The following is a 12,633-nucleotide window of genomic DNA, read 5'->3' as shown; positions in this document are numbered from 1 at the left end:
TTTTTTTGGGCCACACCCGTTTGATGCTCAGGGGTTACTCCTGGCTAAGCGCTCAGAAATTGCCCCTGGCTTGGGGGACAATATGGGACACCGGGGTCACGGTCCTTCCTTGGCTAGTGCTTGCAAGGCAGACACCTTACCTCTAGCGCCACCTCACCGGCCCCAATAATCAGACTTTTAAAAAATGTTTGGGCTACACCTGATGGCACTCAGGGGTTACTCCTGACTTTGCACTCAGAAATTGCTCCTGGAAGGCTCAGGGGACTATATGGAATGCTGGGGATAGGACTCAGGTCCATCCTGGGATGGCTGTGTGGGAGGCAAATGCCCTACCACTGTGTTATCACTCAGCCCCCCCCCCACTTTCTTTAATAATCAGATTTCTTTTTCTTTTTTGGTCACACCCGGCAGCGCTCTGGGGTTACTCCTGGCTCTACACTCAGAAATCGCTCCTGGCAGGCTCAGGGGACCATATAGGATGCTGGGATTCGAACCACTGTCCTTCTACATGCAAGGCAAATGTCTTACCTCCAGCCCCAATAATCAGATTTCTTCATTAAAAAAGAACACCCAGGCCCGGAGAGATAGCACAGAGGCGTTTGCCTTGCAAGCAGCCAATCCAGGACTAAAGGTGGTTGGTTTGAATCCCGGTGTCCCATATGGTCCCCCGTGCCTGCCAGGAGCTATTTCTGAGCAGACAGCCAGGAGTAACCCCTGAGCACCGCCGAGTGTGGCCCAAAAAACCAAAAAAAAAAAAAAAAAAAAAAGAACACCCACAAAATCAAACCTATTGATGACAATTGAGATTATAAGATCTAATGCTATGTGTTGTCCATCTCATTGTGGTGTCCACCACACCCTTGGGCATCAGGAAACATGTTTCTGGGTAGGAGCCACATCTTTCCCTCCAGCTGTGGTTCAGACCGACACAGGACCTTGCCTTCAGGGGGGGTCATTGCCACAGTATCTCTAGAGAAGGAGCATGGGTGTATCCAGAAAGCTGCCCTCGGCTTGGAAATGGCTCTATTGCTTGGAATAAGATTTTAGCCTGGGGCCAGAGAGATAGTATGGAGGTAAGGCGTTTGCCTTGCATGGAGAAGGATGGTGGTTCGAACGAATCCTGGCATCCCATATGGTCCCCCGAGCCTGCCAGGAGCGATTTCTGAGCATAGAGTCAGGAGTGACCCCTGAGTGCTGCTGGGTATGACCCAAAAACCAAAAAAAGACTTTAGCCTGGGGTCAGAGAGATAGTACAGTGAAAAGGGCACTAACCTTGCACGTGGCCAACCCAAGTTCAATTCCCAGCATCCAATATGGTCCCTTGAGCTCTACCAGGAGTGACTCCTGAGCACAGTTAGGGATGACCCCTGATTGCAAGTTTTGGCCCCAAATAAGAACAAAGACTTTAGCTTATTGGTTAGCCAACAGTATCTGGTTCTTTCATCTATCAAAGATTAAAGGGCACAGTTTTCTTTTTCTTTCTCTTCTTTCTTTTTTCTTTTATTTCTTTCTTTCCTTCCTTCCTTCTCTCTTTCTTTCCTTCCTTCCTTTCTCTTTCTTTCCTTCTTCCTTCCTTCTTCCTTCCTTCCTTCTTTCTTCCTTTCTTCTTCCTTCCTTCCTTCTTTCTTTCTTTCTTTCTCTCTTACTCTCTTTCTTTCTCTCTTACTCTTTCTTTCTTTCTTTCTTCTCTCTTACTCTTTCTCTTTCTTTCTTTCTTTCTTTCTTTCTTTCTTTCTTTCTTTCTTTCTTTCTTTCTTTCTTTCTTTCTTTCTTTCTTTCTTTCTTTTTTCTTTCTTTCTTTCTTTCTTTCTCTTTCTTTCTTTCTTTCTTTCTTTCTTTCTTTCTTTCTTTCTTTCTTTCTTTCTTTCTTTCTTTCTTTTTCTTTCATCTTTCCCACACCCGACGATGCTCAGGGGTTACTTCTGGCTCTGCGCTCAGAAATTGCTCCTGGCTTGGAGACCATATGTGATACCAAGAATCGAACTGCAGTCCATCCAAGGTCAGCCACATGCAAGGCAAATGCCCTACTGCTGCGCCACCACTCTGGCCTCTCTTTCTTTCTTTCTTTCTTTCTTTCTTTCTTTCTTTCTTTCTTTCTTTCTTTCTTTCTTTCTTTCTTTCTTCTTTCCTTCCTTTCTTTTTTCTTTCTTTCTTTCTTTCTTTCTTTCTTTCTTTCTTTCTTTCTTTCTTCTTTCCTTCCTTTCTTTTTTCTTTCTTTTTGTGGATGAGGTACCCATTAGTGTTTAGTGGTACTCCAAGTTCTATGCTTGGGGTCACTCCAGGTGGTGATCAGGAGACCCTGTGGTACACGCGGGATCCAAAATCAGACCTGATACTTGCAAGGCAAGTGCTCTACCACTGAGATGCCTCTGGGCCCTCTTCCTTTCCTTCTGATTTTTTTTTCTGAATAGAAAGGTTTATTGGAAAATAAAAGGGAAAATAAAAGGAAATCCCCAGCTGAGCAAGAGTTTAGTATAGAACTAAGTTATCTTTTTGAGTTTTTATTGATTTATCACTGCTTTTAAATAGTATAGAATTTTAGGGGCTTCACGTCACGTCACACCTTTCGTTGTATAATTGGTACACGTGTATAATTGTCATACTGTAATTATCTCTGTGTGTAATAGTCACACTATGTGTTAATGTGCAATTGTCCCACTGGGTGTAACTGTCACTTTGTGTAATTGTCACGCCAGGTAAAATAGTCTCTGTGTAATTGTCACACTGGATTTAATTGTCATACTGGGTGCAAATGTCTCTGTAAATAACTGTCACACTGCATGAAATAGTCTCTGTGTAGTTGTCACACTGGATTTAATTGTCACTGGGGTAACTGTCTCTTGGTGTGTAATTATCACACTAAGTGAAATAGTCTATGGGTATATGTCACACTGGATTCAAGTGTGTAGGGTGGTAGGGTGTTTGCCTTGCACGTGCTAACCTAGGACAGATTGTAGTTCAATCCCCCAGCATTCCATATGGCCCCCAAGCTAGGAGCAATTTCTGAGCACAGAGCTAGGAATACTGAGCGTCACTGAATGTGGCCCAAAAAACAAACACAAAAAAAAGTGAAGAAGGTAGGAAGATGAAAGCAGAAACCCACGCCCCATGAGGTCCTCAACACACCTGCTGTATGCCTACCAACAAGGATGCTTCCCCAGGACTGGCTGCTCATTACTTCATCTTGGACTTGTTACCTAATAAGGCCCTTCTCCACTTGGTCTCCAGCATCTCTTGAGGGAGCAGTATCCACCTGACCCCCTCTCTGCTCCCTCAAGGAGAGGTCATGAGGTCAAGCTAGTGTTTGGCTAGTCATCCCAGAAATCAGCACCAGAGCCTCCTCCTGGACACTGCCTTCTACCTCAAGCTCCTCTCCTGTCCTCTGCCTCTGTACTGACTGCTCTCTGCAAAGAGACTAATAAATCCATTCACAATGAGCACAGCAGACTCTGCTCTCACTCCCAAAAAGATGAACAATTTCACAGGGAACAAAGGGAAGAAGCTGAATGTTGGGATTCCGGCAGCCACAAGGGGGTCCCTTCACCCCACATCACTGACTGTCTGCTCAACCTAGACTCATCCCAGAGATGCAAGCATCATATGGACATCCCAGATTCTGGCCACCTAGAGCTTCCTGCCCATCTGAGACATGTCTGCTCCTTCAGCCTTCCATGACCCATGATGCCCCAGTCTCGGGGGGAGTCCTGAGGCTGAGGAGGGAGGCAGACGAGGCAGACATGAGAGCCTCTCCATTCTCTTTATTCCCCCACAGTCTGGCCTACACCCCCTGCCAGGAGCCAGGAGCCAACGGTATATTCAGCCTGCAGCTGCCACTGGTCATGTGAGCCCATTGCTAGGTTACAGGGACCCAAAAATAAACCTTTCCCAACCAGATTAGAAGCTGGGGGCCTCGGATGAACTGGGCTCAAAAGCATGGCGAAAACGCCCACAGTGTGTGTGCAGACCAGGCCTGCAGGCAACCAGAGGCCTTCCCCAGCCAGCAGCTGAGCTCAAAGATGGACCCCCAAAACAGATGCCCAGAGAGCTCCTGAGTTCTTGACACATGTAATACATAGTCCTACAGGTAGGGTGGCCCTCCTTACACCTCTCTCTGTCTTGGATAGGACCCTCCATATGTTCTTTCATCCAGCCCCTCTATGACCAGTCTCTCCTGATGTCTTATTTTGCTTCCACTGTGCCCAAAAAGCCTTGTTAGCCCTTTGCCCTGAGTCGGGGTGGGGGTGGGGGGTTATCCCAGATTTTCTTTTTCAGGAGAGTAGGCGAGCTGGTCTTGGACAACACCCTGCTGTGGATGCAATTTGTCCATGGAGACCATGGACATAGGCCCAGCCATGGGCACAGACCCTGCTGTGGGTGCAGACCTGCCCATCGATGCAACTTGACCATAGACATAGATCCACTCATGGGCACAGATCTGGCTGCAGCACCTAATATTTCCACCACTTTTGCTGAGTCAATGTAGTATCTGCACTCCCAGACTTGAGACTGAGACATGAAACTGAGATCTGGTTCTCCAAGCTTTCTTTCTTTTATTTGTTTGTTTTTGGGCCACACCCAATGGCGTTCAGGGGTTAATCCTGGCTCTGTGCTCAGAAATCCCTCCTGGCAGGCTCCGAGAACCATATAGGATGCTGGAAATCGAACCCAGGTTGGCCTCGTGCAAGGCAATCGCCCTACCCCTGTGCTTCAGCTACCTGTCTCACTTTCTGAAGGCATAGGATTAAACAGCTGGATGCAAACTCAGTCTAGGGAAGGGCTAAGGAAGAGGAGGGAGGTTTGGAAAACCCTTCTTTTATTTTTCTTGTTTTTGTTTTGTTTTTGGGTCACACCCGGTGATGCTCAGGGGTTACTCCTGGCTATTCGCTCAGAAATTACTCCTGGCTTGGGGGACCATATGGGACGCCAGGGGATTAAAACACGGTCTATCCTAGGCTAGCGCGGGCAAGGCAGATGCCTTACAACTTGCATCACTGCTCCAGCCCCCAGAAAACCCTTCTTTAGAGTTTGATGACTGGATCCTCTTCTAGCTCTGAACTGGGGGCTCCTGGTCACTCATCTCCACATACTTTATCCCAGACCCAGCTGACCAGGACACACACATTCTTCTCCCTGCCCAGGACCCTATTTTCTGAGGACACTAACCAGGACCTAACTGGGGCTCCAAGGTGGTGGGATAGAAAGGGAAATTAGGAGTTCCCTCTGAAGAGCACCTTCCACTTCTTTTTTTTTTGGGGGGGGGGGTCCACACTGCAGCGCTCAGAGGTTACTCCTGGCTCTATGCTCAGAAATTGCTCCTGCCAGGCTCGGGGGACCATATGGGATGTCAGGATTCAAACCACCGATCTTCTGCATGCAAGGCAAACATCTTACCTCCATGCTATCTCTCCGGCCCCAACCTTCCATTTCTGAGCCTTCTCTGTGAGTCAGACCAGTTGGACAGGTACCAGCTAAGAGGCTTGGACTCAGAAACTTCCCCAAGGCAACAACTAAGGGTAAGGAGAAGAGGCCAGAAGCCTCCAGATCTCTACTCCTCTTGCCACCCAAGTAACGTTTATGATCACAAACAGGTCAGTGCTAGGACTCATTGATAGAATAATGCCTGTGTTTCATCTTGGCCCTGCCTCCCCCAAAAAAGGAATACAGACTGTTGACATTGAGGTCAACCTGTGATCCCCAATTCAGTATCCATTATTACCACAGTATATCTCCAAGGCTCTAGACAACTTGTTTTTATCAGTGATGTGATCTCCCCCTCAGAATTTTGAGGGTCCTACACACTGCTTCTCAGACAGGTCCTGATTTCCATCCTGTGCTTCCGAGTAGCCCAAACTCACCCCTTTTTTTTTCTCAGCAGCCCAAACTGCATACTGCACATCATTCAAGTCAAATTTATTGAGAAGTGGTGCAGAGTGGTAAGGTGTCTGCCTTGCGTGCGCTAGCCTAGGACGGATCACGGTTCGATCCCCTGGCATCCCATATGTTTCCTCAAGCCAGGAGCGATTTCTGAGTGCATAGTCAGGACGAACCCCTGAGCGTCACCGGATGTGGCCCCCCAAAATAAAATAAATAAAAAGGAGAAGCTACTATAGGCTTTGAAAGTGATAAGAGAGAGGAAGACAAAGACTAAACAAATATAAACCATGAAGCCAGAAAGATAGTACAGGGGTTAAAGCACTTGCAACCCACCACAATTTTACTCCCAGCATTACATAGGACCCCAGAGGACTATGAGGAGTGCAGAGCCCTGAGGAAGCCTGAGTACCAACAAACGAGGCCCCCAAATAAAACTTTGTCCTGTTGCAATGTTTTATAATCTAAAACGGGACTGAGACCGGTGAGAATTTTAAGGGGGAGTCTAATTCTGGGGAGATTCAAAGCAAAAGTAAACCTACCCTCTCAGGAAATCCAGGAGGCTTCTAGAGGACGTGAATGCATTTTAAAGAAAAGACAGGATTTTTTGGTTTTGTTTTGGGACCACACCTACTGATACTCAGGGTTGCTCCTGGCTCTGTGCTCACGTATCACTCCTTGCAGTATTGAGAGGACTATATGGGATGCCAGGAAATCCAAATGAACCCAGGTCAGTTGTATGCCAAGCAAGTGTCCTACCTGCTGCACTATCTCTCTAGCCCGACAGGAGTGTGTGTGTGTGTGTGTGTGTGTGTGTGTGTGTGTGTGTGTGTGTGTGTGTGTGTGTGTTTTGGGCCACACCTGGCAGCGCTCAGGAGTTACTCCGGATCTGCGCTCAAAGTCATTCCTGGCAGGCTTGGGGGACTATATGGGATTCGAACCACCATCCTACCTAGGTCAGCTGCATGCAAGGTAAATGCCCTAACCCTGTGCTATCTCTCCAGCCCCTGACAGTATTTTTTTTAATGGAGTTTTATAGAGGTCCAGAGAGATTGCACAGTGGTAATGCAGTTGCCTTGCATGCAGCAGACCAGGGTTATATATCTGTGCACCACCAAGAGTGATCCCTGAGAGCAAAATCAGGAATAAGCCCTGAGTACTGCTGACTGTCCTTCCCTAAACCAAAACAAAAAATGAAATTTTATTAAGACTATTTATTGTTCTTCTTCCCTTTGTTGTTGCTGAGGTGGTAGGGGATTGCATACATATGTGGTAGTGGGAGAGCACTGTTTGTTTGTTTGTTTGTCTGTCTGTTTGTTTTGGGGGGATCACACCCAGCAGCGCTCAGGGGTTATTCCTGGCTCTGTGCTTAAAAATCACTCCTAGCAGACTCAGGGGACCATATGGGATGACAGGAATCAAACGAGGGGCCAGCCTGTGTTGGCAGTGTGTAAGGCAAACACCCTACTTCTGTGCTACTGCTCTGGCCCCAGAGCTGGCACAACTTTAATTGTGAAGCTCACACATGGTTGACAAGGGCATTGGGAGATATACATTCTGTCACAGGTGCTGGTCAGGGTCTCAGAAAACAGAACTAGCACCATACTTGGCCCCTGTGGGCAGAGAAGTCAACTCAAAGTTGCATGCTTGCAAGGTAAGCATGCAACTTTAGCTCTGAGCCATCCCTGGTCCCTGAAGAGAAAGATAAGATTTGATTTGATTTATTTTTAGTTTTGGGGCCACAGCTGGCAGTGCTCAGGCCTTACTCCTGACTCTGCACTCAGGGGACCATATGGGATGCCAGAAATCAAACCTGGGTCAGCCACATGCAAGGCAAATGTATTACCCCTTGTATTACCCAATTGTATTAACCATAGCTTTGGCTCCAACAGGAATGACATTTTAATTTATTTTTTTAAACTTTATTTATTTATTTATTTATTTTGGTTTTGGGGTCACACCCGATGGCGCTCAGGGGGTACTACTGGCTCTATGCTCAGAAATCGCTCCTGGCAGGCTTGGGGGACCATATGGGATGCCGGGATTCGAACCACCTTTGGTCCTTGTTTGGCTGCTTGTGAGGCAAACGCCCTACTGCTGTGCTAAACTTTATTGATTGATTGATTGATTGATTTTGGGCCCACACTCAGGGCCAAACACGGCCACACGCCCGGCTCTGCACTCAGAAATCACCCCTGGCAGACTGGGGACCATATGGGATGCCGGGAATTAACCGGGTCCCTCCCGGGTCGGCTGCATGCAAGGCAAAAGCCCTAGTACTGTACTATCTCTCCAGCCCAGAGATAATATTTTAAAGGAGAATAGTAGGAAGGTAATAGTCGGCAGAGAAGAGTCCCAGAACAGGCCTTAAATCCACATGGACGGGTAAGAAGAGTATGGGCCCAGTGAGCTGTCCAACTTGACTAAAAAATGCTTACATGTGTGGGAGAAATGAGAAAAAAGAGGTAGATGAGCTGGACCTGGACGGGCGTTTTCAGCCAGACGGAGACAGTCAACACAGCAGAGAGGGCCGGTTCAGGGAAACAGGGAAATGCAGGCCCAGATGTTCCCGCCTGCTGTCTTTCAGTGAGTCAGCCAATAACTATTTACTTAACCCGCAACTCCCAGAGCAAGAGAGGGGACTCCAGATTGGGAATTTCCCTGGCTGCTTGGGCCCAGATGGAAGTCAAACGCCCCCCGCAAGGCTGACAGAGAAAATGAGGCGCTGTGAGCAAGGAACAGTGAAGTCAGGAGGGGCAGGGGGCAGGGAAAGTGAGGTTGAAGATCCTAGCCGAGCACCTCCAGACAGGGAGCACTCCCCAACAGAACCAGGTCTCTGGCTCTGGTCTCTGGCTCTGGGTGGGCACCCCTGCTTTCTACCTCTGGGACAGTCACCCTCACACTCTCAGTCTAGGCCCTGCAGCTCCCTCAGCCTAGCAAAGTCATCCCTTCCTTCTGCAGGCTACACCTCTCCCCCAACCTATAAATACACCCCCATCACTAGACATGGGACACTGGCCCTGAGGCCTCTTTCCCAGCTATTCCTCTTTTCTCCAAAGATGACTGTTGTTGTTGTTGTTGTTGTTGTTTGTCTTGAGCCACACCATGTTCAGGGAATATGCCTGGTAGTTCGCAGGAGACCATATTGCAAGGATTTTTTGTTTGTTTGTTTTTTGGGGGGCATCACACCCAGCAGTGTTCAGGGGTTACTCCTGGCTCTCTGCTCATAAATCACTCCTGGCAGGCTCAGGGGACCATCTGGGATGCCAGGATTCAAACCACCGTCCTTCTGCATGCAAGGCAATCCCCTTACCTCCATGCTATCTATCCGGCCCATATATTGCAAGGATTGAACCAGAATTGGAAATATAATTCAAGGCAAGTGTCTTACCCCTATACTGTCTCTCTGGCCTGTTCTTCAGTGGTTTTCCTCTGAGCTGCAGATTCACCTAGAAACCAAACCAGAGGGCCAGACATCCCTACCCAGGGCTTTTAAGGCTCAAATGAAGCTTGTGAGGGGGCCCTTATGCAGGACTATGTTCCGCCCTGCTTTCTTTTCCTAGAGAATCATATCAGAGAAAACTCGATGTGTCTCCCGCAGAGGGTCCAATTTAGTTATGCCATAGGTCAGAAGTCCTAATTGGGAGGATTTGGGTGAAAGAGGGAGGAACCAATCATTTCCATTCCAAGGCTTGCAAGTGGCTGCGACAACCAATCGCCACAAGAGGGCAGTGTTGCCTCAGAACTGCAAAGTGTCGCCTGGTGTCCCAAGAGACAGGTTTCTCTTTCTAACCAGCTACCTGCTTTGTTTGTTCTGGGATGCTATGCAGTCCTCATCTTTTACCCTTCCTCAAGTCTTTGTTTTTGTCTTTGTGCTTTTTGGGTCACACCCGGCAGTGCTCAGGGGTTACTCTTGGCTTTACGCTCAAAAATCGCTCCTGGCAGGCTTGGGGGACCATATGGGATACCGGGATTCGAACCACTGTCCTGCATGCAAGGTAAACGCCTTACCTCCATGCTATCTCTCCGGCCCCCTTCCTCAAGTCTTGACTGAGAGGACCAGGCAGGAGGGCCAAGATGTCCAAGGGAAAACCCCTCCCACTCCAAAGGGTAGGTTGGCATCTGGGAAGGAGTAGGAATTCTCCATTTCTGTGGGCTCCAGTCTCAAATGAGGAGGCCAGATGAGAATTGTTTGTTCTGTTGGGTGGCCACACCCAAAGTGACTGGTGTTGGAGATACTCCTAGTTTGGTTTTGAGGGATGTCACTCCTGGAGGTGATCAGAGGACTATGTGGTGACGGGAATTGAGCCTGGGCCTCCTGCATGCAAAGTCTGTTCTCTGACCATTATCTGAACCATCTCCCAGGCCCAGGTGGTCTGTGGAAGCTCTAGATTCTGAGTGCAAGTTGACAGACACTGTCCTTTAGAGTGGCCGAGTGTTTCTAGGCTCTAGACAAGCGGGAAGATGGCGTGAGGTGGGGTGAATGAAATAGTAGCAAAAAAGTAGGTCACTCCTCCAGGAGTTGCTGTCAGGAGTCAGTCCTGGGAGGTCAATGGCTTCGAAAAGACTCTTCAAAGGGGCCTCTGGAGGGCTATGGCTCTGCATGGGGCACTCGCCTTGTTTTTGAGAGGTCTTGAAAAAAAATAAAAAATAAAAAATAAGAGGAGAACCCTGGGACTGCTTTGTGTATAACAGGGTACATGACAGGGGGTTCCAGCTGGCTCAGATGGGTTATCACTGGCTGCTAGGCCCAGAGAACTAGTTGAGGTTGTCCCAGAGTATAGCCAATAGAAAGCTGAAACTCTCCCTCTTGTCCCTTCACCCCTGACCCCCTATAATCATCTTCAAATTCTTCCCTTCCCACATTGCTCTAATTCTTTTCCAAGTCCCTACTGAGGCTCCCAGAAAGCTAAACATTTCACCCAACCCTATGCCCTGTGTGGCTGTGATCCAAAACCCTCTCCAGAGCAGGCCCTAGTCCCAGCACCTCTGAGTTCCTCTGGGGCCATGAGATCAGGCTCCTGGGACCTGACCCCAGGCCTGCCTCCAATTTGTCCTCCTTTTTTCTTCCCTTGTGGCCTCATTTCTCACTCTGCTTCACCCAGTGAATGCTCCTGGATGCTCTGTGTCCTGTTCTCTCTCTCTCTCTCTCTCTCTCTCTCTCTCTCTCTCTCTCTCTCTCTCTCTCTCTCTCTCTCTCTCTCTCTCTTTCTCTCTCATTTTTGGGCCACACCCTGCAGTACTCAGGGGTTACTCCTGGCTCTGCATTCAGAAATTGCTCCTCCTGGCAGGCTCGGGGAACCATATGGGATGTCAGGGATCAAACCTGTGTCCATCTCAGGTTGGCAGCGTGCAAAGCACAGCCCTACCGCTGTGCTATCTCTTCGGCCCCATCTGTGTCCTGTTCTCAGAACCTCTTTCCTCCCGGCCTCCCCATATACTTCTCCCCCCTCCAGCTTTCCACCCTCACTTCCTCCTCTGCAGTGAATCCATGGAGAATCTGATCCCGCCCTCCTGGACTGAGGGTATAAATAGCAGAGGAAGCTGCAGGGCCAGGAGCCAAGCTGCTCTAGCCTCTTCCCTACAACTGGGGGTAGGCACCCACAGATTGAGCTGAGGCAGCCCCTGGGCAAGGCACACCCAAGCTGGCAGGTGGAGACCAAAGGCCACTGGACAATGACAGACCCAGTTGCAGAGAGAGGGAATGACAAGTAGCAAAGTCTGCCCCTTTCCATGCAAGATCTGCTAGAGAAAACTCTGGGCCAGAAGAAACACACACACACACACACACACACACACACACACACACACACATACACATACACACACACACACACACACACACACACACACACACACACACACACACACACACACACACACACCCTCATCCTCAGCCCCCTGCAAGGCTCTGCCCAGCCTCCAGGGCACAGATGCCTGGGCCCAGGTGACAGTAGTCCAGACAGCAGCTGGGGACAGGAGTGGAAGTGGTGTCCTCAGGAAACAGGCCATTCTGTCCCTCCAGCCACTCAGAGGCCTCATTAGAGACCGGAACGGGGCATTGATTGTCCCTGAGCTCATTATGTCACAGCTGGGGAACAGCTGGCCAGTTTTTTCCAGGCCATTAGCTGCGCCATGAAGTGGAGAGAGGGAGGGGTGTGAGTGAACAGGATCAATACCCTGTCTGTCTGTGGGGGGTTGGTGGGGAGCTGCCTCCTGTCTGTCTCTCTCCCCAGCTGCGCCCACCCCAGCACAAGTTGCCAAAAAGCAATAGCATCTGGGAGTTCAGCCAAGAAAACCCAGCGCCTTCCTCTCCAGGCTGACCGGACCTGGCCACAGGGGAGTGGGGAGTATCCTCCCTCCAGAAGCAGAAGGTCTGAAGGGCAGGGAGGGGCTTTGGGTTGCCACTCTGGACCTCAGGAGACCCTCAAGGCCAGAACTATCCACCCCAGAGCAAGCTGACACTTAAAACAGCCGATCCTGGCCACTCCCTGTGCCCCTGGGCAGCCAGTGGATCTGGTTTCAGGTTAGGGGTTCTGCAGCCCTTGGGAGGCAGTGAGGAGGGAAGAGAGAAAAGAAGACAGTCCTGCTCCTTTCCTCTCCCACCCCAGAAACGGATTTAGCTCCCACCCAGCTATCCCTAGGAAGCACCATCAGGGTATGCTCAGTACTACTTAATGAACTGGCTTCCCTAGCCTCGCTTCCACCCACAGCACAGAACTCTCATACATCCTGTATGTGCTGGAGCTACATCCTCAAATT

The sequence above is a fragment of the Suncus etruscus genome, chromosome 19 (genome assembly GCF_024139225.1).
Source record: "Suncus etruscus isolate mSunEtr1 chromosome 19, mSunEtr1.pri.cur, whole genome shotgun sequence".
In the NCBI taxonomy this organism is placed as follows: Eukaryota; Metazoa; Chordata; class Mammalia; order Eulipotyphla; family Soricidae; genus Suncus; species Suncus etruscus.
The sequence above is the reverse complement of the archived record's forward strand: the minus strand, read 5'-3'. Positions refer to the sequence as shown.